Genomic DNA, 12095 nt, shown 5'->3' with positions numbered 1-12095 from the left:
GCAGTGTTGAAATTGCTTTGACCTTGTACATGTATTGTACTTTCAAAAAGAACAAATAAACTACAAACAAACAAATGTTTCAAAACCAACAATAACAAACATCAAGGCACAGAGAACAAGCTGAAATTAGAAGAGAGGACTTATCTGATCCTTGGAAGAACTAAAAAAGTGATGACAGAAATGACTGACAAATTCAACTATATATACAGCCAAAAACCTCATGACAACTCACAAAACCAAAATTTAAAAGACAAACAACAAAATGGGGGTAAATGTCTGCGTTAACTAAGTATTTCTAATATGAGATTACACTGGACAAGAATCCACCATATAGGCAAATCAGGGAGAAAATATACACAGTAAACAAAGCATGGAAATATATTCAACTCTGCAATATAATTAAAGTTGTAAAAAAGCAGGATAGCGTTATGCTGAACACTTTAAAAGACCCAGGACTAGCAAGGCTGTAGGAAATTTGTTATCAGTCTTTTGCTGAGGTATTACAATAGGTACACAAGTACCTTTTAAAAAGCAATTTCGAAGTGCACAGAATATGCCATAAAAATGGTTATACCCTTTGACCCAGCAATCCAAATGTTCAAAGATATTCCCACTGCAATACTATCTATATCAGTGAAAAATTTTAGAAATAGCTGCAATGACCAAAAGTAGAAGTGTGGCAGGGGAAATCGTAACACACAGTGTGATTAAGAATAAAATTAGGAGGCTTATAACCACATGGGCACACGTTTAATGCCATAAAGTTAAATTTAAAAACTCAAAACCCTAAATTTTAGCTATATTATAAATGCAACTATATTTAACATAATGTACATACAACATAACAAAGTCCCAAAGGAAGATGGAAACAGTTTTTTAAATTTTGTCATAATGTTAAAATTATGATGGATTTAAGCATTGATATTATTAGAGCATATTAACAATACATTACAAGGGGAATTATGAATTATTTTTGGAAAATGGCCTGCAGGCAGGATTGAGACAGGTAAATATTTTTCAAAAATTTCCCCAGCATGATATGATACATCAATATTGGCATATTTGATTCTACATATCTAAATGGATAATCAAAGACTAATCTAGAATGAGAGCTAGAAGAAAAAGCCTCTGACGCCATCTCATGTCTGCCAAGGTCACCTCTGGAGTCCAGAATACACATCTGCTCTTATTAGGGTCTGTACCTGTTCATATGGAATACCCCTAGTTCTTTTGATTATTGGCCTGATCGCTGCCTCCCAGATGTTTTCAAGGGGGTGGGGGTAGGGCCGCCGCGGGACACTGGCTCAAGGACTCTAAGTCTCTCTCCAATTGAGGGCACATGACCTCTACATTCCCACTACAGACCCCAGAAAGTTATGTGTGAAGGAATGTGTCCTGGTGTGTCCCTGAGGCTCTGTTCTATGAACTCGAATCCTGTGCTTCAGTCTCAGTGTCTGTAAGAGATTCACTTTCTAACATCCAAGACCAATTCGTAGTTTAGACAAAAACAAGACAAGCAATCAGCACAATGATGCGCTCAATCTCTCTCTCCCTCTTTCTCTCTCTCTCAATCTCTCTGTCCCTCAAACTCTCCCTCCCTCAATCTCTCCCTCTCTCTCCCTCAACCTCTCCCTCTCTCTCCCTCAACCTCTCCCTCTCTCTCTCTCAGTTCTATCCCTCTCTCCCTCTCACCAGCTCCAAGAGTGCACTTTCTCCTGACTTTGGTGTTGATAATGTCAAAAGTGTCAAAGGGCAAAATCTGCCAAATAAGGGTAAATCAGAAAAACAGCAGCTAGTTCAGAAAGAGAACTGCAGCACTTTACGGAGCCGACCATTTTCAGCAGCACCCACACAAGACAAAGCTCAGTAAGTCAACCATACTCATTATTAAACCATCTAAGCCACGGAGAAAACAAAGATGATGGTCTGAAATTCATTCATAGGATTTCAATACAAAGCTGGTTTTACCTAACTTTACAACAGCCAGTTTCCACTGAACCATGTCACAGCTCCACAAGAAAAGCCAAATGGCTCATTATGTGAAAAGTTCCAATGACTGTTTTTTAATGTTTAGCAGCAGTTGCTTGGCTCGGCCACTGCAACAAATATTGCTGAACTGTTTAACTTACAAGAGACATTTAAAAGCAAAAAAGCCCAAATTCTAAATATGTAATTCATAAAATAGCATATTTTCTTTAATTCATTTTCTCAAAGTTTACAATATCTGTACTAATTCTCTGTAACTAGATATGTTCTGGATACATTCTCAGAGAATCTGTGCAGAATAAAAATTTGAAACATCTTAAAACTAACTAAAAACATCTTTCTAGTATGCTGCAAGGCAAATGCTTTTTAGATGTTTTGCATTTTTATGCTAAACAGTGCAGCTGCGATTGATAAAAAGCAATCAAGCTAATTTAAGTCAATCAACTCCAGGAGGTTCTCATCACTTGGATAAAAATGCTCTCTCACTCCTTAGAAAATAAATAAAGATTTAACAGAGTGACTGCATTTTCTTGACTCTGCTTTCTTGCCATTCCGAAGGCAGCATATAACCAAGCAGTCATGTCAAGCAATTTTTATCACAAGTTTAAAGCATAATGCAAACTTTTAAGTCATGTTTAATTAAGTAATCCTGGGCCATAGCACATCAACAGAGAATAACAAACCTTGAGTGAGAGAAGACAGACAGACAGACACACACACACACACACACACACACATCGGCGCACACACATAGGTACACACTTATGAAAGGTACAAAACTGTCATTAGAGAGGCTATCCATTCCTCTTCAGCCTTTAAGGAGAGTATCACATTAAAATAATTTAGTTCTGGCTGGTGGTCATTATTAAAAGGTGATCCTGGAATTTGAAAAATCACTATTTTAAAATTCGTAAGTTCAGGGGTAAACTGTAAAGCAGAGTTCATGCACTTCACTAAGTTCATACATATATTAGGAGAAAACCAGGAGGGATGGTTACAAAGTATTTTACTAAAAATAAAGATAAAGATAATATATGTTGAAGATTTAGTGCTGAAGAGGGGAGGAGCCAGTCTAAATTTCCCATTTCCACCAGAAGGTCAACACCACACTCCTCTGATGCCTGCAAATATGACTTATATAAGTTCAAGCAGTAGCTGATAAAGGCCTATCAGCAGACATATTAGCTACCTAGGCAGAAAAGATCCATCAAAACCATTTGGTCTTTCAATAAGTGATCCCCAACAGGCAATATGAAAAAATCAGAAAAAGCTTATCTCCCTCTCACAGTGTAAAACCCTGGCCAAGTTACTGAGAAATTATATGTATATCTTTCTCTATCTAATAGGTGGGGTGTTAATATCCATTCTGAGAATTAACTATCTGACAGGGCTGAGCATACCATGCTAATTTATAAGAGATATCAGATTCTATATTAGAGCCATGTATGAACGCAATTTTTCTTCATTAATTTATTGAATATAGAAAGATGGGATACATTAAGGAAAAGGTGACAATAAATGAAGGAAAGAGCTGGAACACATTACTCTCTAAAGCTTCTATGAAATTAGTCATGTGAATAGTACTGAAAAGACGAATCAAGTTTTTTAATGAGCAGAAAACACTAAGGCGCATCAGTCCCTGCTGACCATAAAGATATCTCACGCCTGCTGTTGAGCAAGAATGTAGGAAAATACCTTCATATAGCAGCCCTCTATGATTTAATGCCCACATATGGAAATTCCACACACTTTGCAGTGGGTGTATGGGTGTGTGTGTTCTCTAGGAATGTAGAATGTTACATTAAAAGAAGAAAACTGTTTCTATACTCACAATACTTCTGACACCAAATGTATGGGGTTTTCACATGAAGCAAGTCTCCAATTCTTTGCAGATGCAAACTGGGTATCCTACAATTAAACTCAATTCTGACACTAACTACTCATAATTAGCACAGACCCCACAGGTTAAGGACTCAGTCACACAAGACTGCCCCCCACCCTCCCATTTCAGATTCCAATTGCATGTAGTGAGTCCCCAGGTTACCTACACTTCCATCTGACTTAATTATAAATCAGGGGTTCCCATAATCCCCTCCTAAGTTTTGGAAATTTGCTAGAATCGCTCACATAGCTCAGGGAAACATATCACTTGCTAATATAGGCTTATTACTGTCAACTGAAGAATCGTAATATTCAACTGAAGAATACTTAGAGAGGAGAGCTCTATTTCTTATAGAGAGTTGCAGCCTGCAGCCTGGCCATCCTGCTGGCTAAGAGGTGTATCCTCTGGCAGAAACTAAAAGCAAACACTTCAAGGGAGGAAAGGGCAAAACAGGAGTTCATGCCAAATGGGTTGGCTAAGTATACGTATTTAACAGGTTACAAGAAGAGCTATGAATATTCATGAAGGAGGCTTGCCTGCATAGTAAGCAAACATGCACATTACATACATCCCATGTTCACTTTGGAGTGGAGACTTAACATTTACATGTATTAAAATTAAGCCCTATATGTTAAAAGGTGAAATGGAGGACACAGAGACATCTTGTATGTGTAGCCTCTGTAAACCAGCCAGAGGAAGTCCATGGTCAGTGGTCTTTTATAAAAAAAAGGAATGCTAGTCAGTTATTGTGTAAATCAGTGGTGGAGCAAATTTTTCCAAAGGGCTGGTTTCCATTCAACCCTTAGGAAAGAAAGTCTAAAGGCAGTTATCTAGGGAGTGGGTATAACAGGCATGTCTGACCTCCCATCATGTCATGGCCAGGAACTCAGTTTTTAAGGTTTCTCTAGGGTTCCTTTAGCCAACAGGGGGTTCCATTCAGCGAGTAGGGGAATTAGGATTTTATTTTTCTTTCCCATTATAAAGGATATAACCCAGGAACAAACGGAAGAGATGCATAGGGCAACACAAGACACCCTCCCACCACATCAGCATGTTCACTAGCCTGAAACTGCCCTTGCAAAGATTAGAACAGTGAGAAAACTGTAACAGTGAAAGGGATCTGACCTAACCAACTCCATCTTGCCTTTAACCTCCAAGCTGCCTTTTTCATTCCCGGGTGTAGAGTAAACTAACTTTGAGAAGAATTGAGTTGATACTTTCATTTTGAAACAAAAATGATAGCCCCTCCCTGAAAAAAACCTCTCCTTGCTTGGGGATCAGATTGTCTTTTAAAGCCAACAAATTAGCCACAAGATTAGAAATCATGGCTCAGGAATCATGCAGCCAGAGGCCTCAAGATTCCTAACCTCCCCAATTGCTTGTATGGATAACAACACTATGTCAAACCTAAGATTGGTGTTTAAGGTATTTTTCAGACCCTGAATTCTGACGAATCAGCTGGTGCCACTCAGACCAGTAAATTGGCTCATCTGGTCTTGTGGGCCCCAAGAAGGAAGTGACTTCCAGTCTCCCCTTTGGCCAGCTCCACATGCATTAAACTCTCTCTATTGCAATTCCCCTGTCTTGATGAATTGGCTGTATATGGGCAGTAGGCAAGATAAATCCACTGGGCAGTTACAAACCCAGAAGCTCTCTGAACCCCAATGTTTAGGGTTTTGATAGCAGTTCCATTACATAGGCATGCCTGATTCAATCACTGGCCATTCTCCAGCCCCTATCCCCTCCTCAAAGGTGAGACTTGGGGAGGGCTAATCATAGGGTTGGTTCCTCTAGCAACGGGCCCCCATTCTTCAAGAGTCACGTCATTAACATAAACTCAGGTGTAGTTGAAAAGGGCTTATCATGGGTAACAAAGGAAGCTACCCTTACCCTAGGGCTCAGAAATGCCAAAGGTTTTCAGAACCCTGTGCCAAGGACCCAGATGAAAACCAAATATAAATTTATTATTATATCACAGACATACATATAACGGGTTCTTTTTTTTTTTTTTTTTTTTTTGAGACGGAGTCTCGCTTTTTCACCCAGGCTGGAGTGCAGTGGCGCGATCTCGGCTCACTGCAAGCGCTGCCTCCCGGGTTCACGCCATTCTCCTGCCTCAGCCTCTCCGAGTAGCTGGGACTACAGGCGCCCGCCACCACGCCTGGCTAATTTTTTGTATTTTTAGTAGAGACGGGGTTTCACCGTGGTCTCGATCTCCTGACCTCGTGATCCGCCCGCCTCGGCCTCCCAAAGTGCTGGGATTACAAGCGTGAGCCACCGCGCCCGGCCGGGTTCTTTTAATTCCCAAAGAAACAATTTTCTTGCATTATCAAGGACCTGAGTGTATGAATCATGCCTTTTCTTCAGTGTTTCTAATCCTCTGACATTTAGAGCCTTGCTGACCCTCCAAACAACTAAGGACTGGGAGAGACTGCCCCTCCCAGAGCTAGCCAATTCCTAGAGATTACAAGGGACTCACCTTTTGGCATGCCTTTCATATGCAAGCCAACCATCCAGAACCCTCACCCTACCACCTCCTGCATTAGGAGCACACACTCAAGGCCACCCTCCCCCTGCTGTAATCGCTCCAGGGCCAGGTACCCAACAACTAAGGACAGCCCTTAGGCCCCACACAGAGCCCACTGAGATTATTCAAACGAGCTAATCCTAAACCCTGCCCCATCTCTTCTTTCCCTGGGAAACTGCTATAAAGGTTCTTACCATGTTTGTCCTCCCTCTGTCTGCCTCCTGACCGACCCTAGTGCTTTCCCGTGTGGTCCCATGTGGCAGGGTGTGCCCCTTCCTCTTGGAAGTTGTAATGAACTATCTTGCCAGTGGCAGTTGTCTCCTGATCTGTTGACCTCACCATATCTGAATAAAAAGAAAATCTTTTTTAAGACATAAGAAATCCCTATTTCACTCTACTTTACCCTAGCCTAAACAAGTATTGCCCAGAAGCCTGGCTTTAGAAATATTTATGACCAAGGGTTTGTTTGTTGCCATGAAATTGTAAGTTATAAGGGCAGATGTACCTCTGGCATTGAACCTGGAAGGGTCAAACTTGTCCCCCAGGTAATGCAGAGTCAAGGCATTGTCTTGAGAACAGAATAGCAAGCCTTTACATCTTCCTGCAGGAGGAAATGGCAGGCATCTACAGAAGGAACAGGTGTATGTGCATTGGGACACTACCACATACTTGCAGTCACATGTTCCAGAAATATTTTATTCAATATTCATAAAGTCAGACTCTTCACATCTTCCCACCTGTCCTCCCCTTTCCAGCCACACAACACCATGAGGGATTCCCTGAGCACACACTTCACTCTCTCTATCTTTGCTCATGCTGTGCCCTCAACCTGGAATGCCATGCCTTCTTCTAGCCATTTTTGTCCATCAGGATTCTATTATCCTTCAATCCTGGTTTGCCTCTGTAATGGGGCCTTCCTACATGCTCCAGCCTGAAGGAATTGATTCTTGCCCCTCCTCTCTGACACCGCTTTCATGTTCCTTGTCTGGCTCTTCCTGGGGAACATGTTTATTTCTATTATAAAAAATGTATATTAATAGTGAAGACTTTATTGAGTGCTCTGTATTTGGCAGGCATTATGCTAAATTTTTCACCTGCATCCTATCACTGAATGCTTATTCTCACCTTTTAAGGAAAATATTCTTAATCATCCCTGTTTTACAGTTGAGAAGGTTTTGGAAGGTTAGGCAAGTTGTCCAAGACCACAGTAGTCAAAAGATAAATCCTGGATTTGAACCTGGATTCCTCTGACACAAAGCCTCTGCTCTGAAGAGATGATGCTGCCCCTTCCTGAGCTACATACTGCCTAGGAAGGTAAGACTGTCTCAGTCATTTGCAAATGCTCTCGCTGTGCTTGGCTCAGTGCTTACAGCGGATAGTGGATGCTTAATGGTCACTAGACTGAATAAATAATTCTAGTCATGTCTGAAAATTATGAATTGCAATTGTTCCTTCATTATGCTTTCTCACTTATCTGGTAATGGGCTATTACCTGGATTTCCCCATGTCGATATGAATTTGACATAATCCTCCACAGGAAACCATTTGGCCTCCATTCTATATAACTAGCTGCTAAGACAAAGACAACAGGTTCAAGAGACATTTTCATCCTTAGAAGATACCCTCAACAATCATGAGGAGCATGAGTAGAGCACTTGGCCCCGGAGAACACTCGTATGCATTGTATCCATTTCACCCCTTCCTAGTCAAGTGACCTTGTACCTGTAAATCAGGATAAGAGGACTCCCTCAAGGGGGTGTTGTGAAAATAGCATGACGTAAGGCAGGCAGAGTGTGTGGCATGAAGCCTGACACATATAGAGTGCCCAGTAAGCTGTTCAAAGGGAAGGAGTAGGAAGAGAAATCATAGCTACAGCTCACTAAATACACAAGAAAAATCACACTCAATGAGCACCTGCTCTGTAAAAGGAGTCCATCCTTGTCTACACTTTATTGTCACTTCAGCATCCAATGAGCTCTCCAAATGTTCAACAACAGACTGGAGGAAGGAAAAGGCACCATGGCAATGAGAACCAGCTTTTCTAAGACACAGGGGTTTAGAGGTGAGCAGATTTTAGACAGTGAATTGACTATTCTGAGCAGAGGAAATGCAATGAAGAAGCCACCCCAGGGAGAGGGAATGGGCCAGTCTGGCCACAGGGATAGCTGAAGCAGCCCTTTTAATCACTCTACCTCTATGACCCAATGGCCAGAATAGAGAATATGTTCAGGGCTTTGGCATTAGACTAGCTAGAGTTACAATCCTGGTCTTCCACTTCAGGCAATGGAGCCTAGAGCAAGTTACTCAGCTTCCTCATCTGTAAAACAGGATGGTCTCATTTATAGGGACCATGCTGAGCACATGCTAGGCATAGAGTAAATGCTCAGTTAATGGTAGAGTTTGTTACTAATATGAGCAGGGTCTATAAAATGGGATACTTCTACCCCAGAGGATCATTGTGAGGATTCAAGGAGATGACATGCAAATCTCCTAGCACAGTGCCTAAAACACCATAGGTGAGCACTAAATGTGAGGTATGATTGTTAGTAGTGACAGTAATAATATTGATATAACATGCACAAAGCTCAGCTATTACAGCAGGAATTTCCTAGAAGGAAACAACAAGAAAGAAAATAATATTAAGAAGAAAAATAAATAGCAGCAAGAACATATTATGTGCCAGGCACCAAGTGAGGTCTTTTCCATGCACTAATTTGTTCCTTTACACAGCCTTATGCCTATGTAGTATAATTCCCAGTTTTCTAAGGAAGTTCACACTAATTAGACGGAGTCTTGCTGTGTCGCCCAGGCTGGAGTGCAGTGGTGCGATCTTGGCTCACTGCAAGCTCCGCCTCCCGGGTTCACGCCATTCTCCTGCCTCAGCCTCCCGAGTAGCTGGGACTACAGGCACCGGCCACCACGCCTGGCTAATTTTTTGTATTTTTAGTAGAGATGGGGTTTCACCGTGTTAGCCAGGATGGTCTCGATCTCCTGACCTTGTGATCCACCCACCTCGGCCTCCCAAAGTGCTGGGATTACAAGCTTGAGCCACCGTGCCCGGCCACAGTAATGTTCTTAAGCAAGGCTTGGCAAATTGTTTTTGGTAAAGGGCCAGGTAGTAAATATTTTTGACCTTGCAGGATATCCAGTCTCTTTTGCAACTAATTAACTCTGCCATTGTAATACAAAAGAATCTATAGACAATATGTTATGAATGGGCATGGGTATGTTCCAATAAAACTTTATTTACAAAAGCAAGCAGCAACAGGATATGTCCTGCAGGCCATAGTTTGTTGACCTCTGCTTTGAGATTTTGAGGTTGTTAGCACAGCTTAACATAGACCACACTATCTGACACAATTACTACCACACTTGACAAAGGAAATCCTGTTAAAGTGTTGCAGAGAAGCAACAGCACATTTGCATTTCTCTATGAGAATATTTGTTAAAATGGGATCATGTGAAATTGACTTGGGTTCAGATTATTATTTAATCTGGCTAAGTCATATCTGTGTGATTTCTGTCCACCAGGAAAAAAGCATTAACTGAACCTCTGGCTGGAAATGCTGTGCCATCCCCGTCTTCCCTGGTTTACTCCAACTCATCTTTCAGATCACAGATTAAGCATCTTTTCCCAGTAAGCCCAGCCTAGAACCACCTTTTACTCTTGCATAGTGCTTAGCTTCCTTTTCTCATTATAATTGTTTTACTGAAATTACTTGATTAATATCTTTCTCTTCTAGAGATGGAAAACTCCAGGAACACTGGAGCCATCTCTGGTTTATTCACTGTGGCATCCCCAATGTCTAACCCAGTGTTTGATAGACATGGTTGGAACTCAATAAATATTTGTTGTACCATAAAGCAATTAAGATGAATCATTAGTAGTCACCTTTCACTGGTAGTTCATAGTGCTGCAATGACCCATCCAAGGTAATGAAATGATATGACAGAGCTATAATTCAACCCAGGTTTGTCTTGATATCCAAGCCTTGCTCTTAAATAGAATACCCCACTGCCTCCCAGGGATCTGGAGAATTGTGAGAAATAAAAGTACCAAAGAAAAGACCATTTTAGCAAAAAGGTAGAGAAGTATGGAGGGAGTTGAGTAATTGCCTTCAAAATGAGAACGCTCAAAATTTTTCTTTGGTTTACTAAGATGTTTCCAGTGATGCCTAACAGATGTCTTTTGTTTGGCCTGCACACTATTGCAAAATAATTTCTTAAATTAGTTGCCAGCATTGAAAAAAAAGAGAGAGAGAGAGATTCTACCCAAAAGTCTGGATTTCCTGCTTCTCTTAGAGTCAGAAGATCTGGCGACACTGGGCCTCTAGTTCCTAACTGGAAGCATCAGCTTTCGATTGGGCCCCAGCTCTCCAGTTATGACAGTTCCCGCTCAGCCAGTTTCTCTGATTTATGAAACCCAGTTGGACCCTGTCACATTGATATAAAAACCCATGGATTATATGGAGATTCAGTGGAGGCAATTTTAAGGGAAGAGGGCTATGAGCTGAATAGAATGGCAAGAGAGAGTGATTAGCTTCCTTTGGAAAAGATATCCAAAAAAAAGAAGAAAGGAATGGAGAGAGGGAAGAGAGAGATTGTAGTGTTGAGATTAGAAGCCAAAATGAAACTATTGAGGAGGTGGGAGGTTTTCACCTCAGCTGTAATTTTTTAAGTGTCTAAATAAACAGGGGCAGTAAGAAAAGGTCAAAACTCTATAAAGCAGTTCCTGACACACATAGTGCTGATGGAGGGAACATCCACAGAGTGATTCTTGTTAGAATGATCTGATATAGTATCCTGTGATGCAGAGGGTTCAAATATCTGAAAAGAGTTACCATGTGCAAAAATCTTAATAACTATTTCATTCAGACCTTCCACACCTGGGAGCTTTGATTAAGAGCAGGGATCAGCAAACTTCATTCTATAGAGAGGTCCACCATTTTGTTTGCCAGGCCATTTGATAACTGAACTTCAGGTCCATTTTAGAGTTAATGTTGGCTGGCCAGTAAATTTAATAATCAAAATATGTTATGTACTATAAGGAAGGAAGATTGCTTCAGTTTCTGGAGGTAAAAGTACTGATAAATCTGAAAAGGAAAACAAAAATGACCCCAGAATCATGCAGCTGAAAGAGCAGTGAAGTCAGGACAGCCCTAATTTGAAATCCTGCATGATTACTGTTTAGACCTGTGGCTTTGGAATATTTACTTTACCTCTAGGCCTCTGTTTTCTCACCTGTAGAATGGGGATAGTTCTATCTATTTTGCAAGATTGATATAAAAATTTACTAAGACAAAACTTGTAAAGTCTGTAGCACATACAAGTCACTCTTTCTCGGCTCATCCATCTTTCTGAAATAGGTGTAGAAAGGTTAACTATTTGCATTAACTCATATTGTCTTTACTTTTGAAACTATTAGCAAAATGTATAATTGTAATACAATAAAAACAATTAGAACACTCCTTGATTTTCAGCAAGTACAATGTCTTTCTCTAAAACAAAGATGTATTATTTCAAAAGTACACATGGCTTACTTGAACCTATGTACAGAAAGCATATCATTATGAGTATCCTTATGACTTAAGTTATCTAAGTTTTTTATATTAACTTTCAAAAACACAAATGCTCCAACTCTCAAAGATTAAAAGTCCAGGCATTCTGTGCAGTTAAATATTTTTTCTTCTTAAGCAAGAG

General features: G+C 40.6%; 1 protein-coding gene across 7 annotated transcripts in view; it reads right to left on the bottom strand.

Moving 5' to 3' along the window:
• The window catches only part of ERC2 (ELKS/RAB6-interacting/CAST family member 2), a 980330-nt gene that overhangs the window by 610141 nt on the left and 358094 nt on the right, over positions 1–12095 (bottom strand). The gene's annotated exons all lie outside the window — the stretch shown is intronic.

The sequence above is a fragment of the Symphalangus syndactylus genome, chromosome 1, assembly GCF_028878055.3.
Source record: "Symphalangus syndactylus isolate Jambi chromosome 1, NHGRI_mSymSyn1-v2.1_pri, whole genome shotgun sequence".
Taxonomy (NCBI): Eukaryota; Metazoa; Chordata; class Mammalia; order Primates; family Hylobatidae; genus Symphalangus; species Symphalangus syndactylus.
This window is presented reverse-complemented; position numbering and strand designations above follow the sequence as displayed.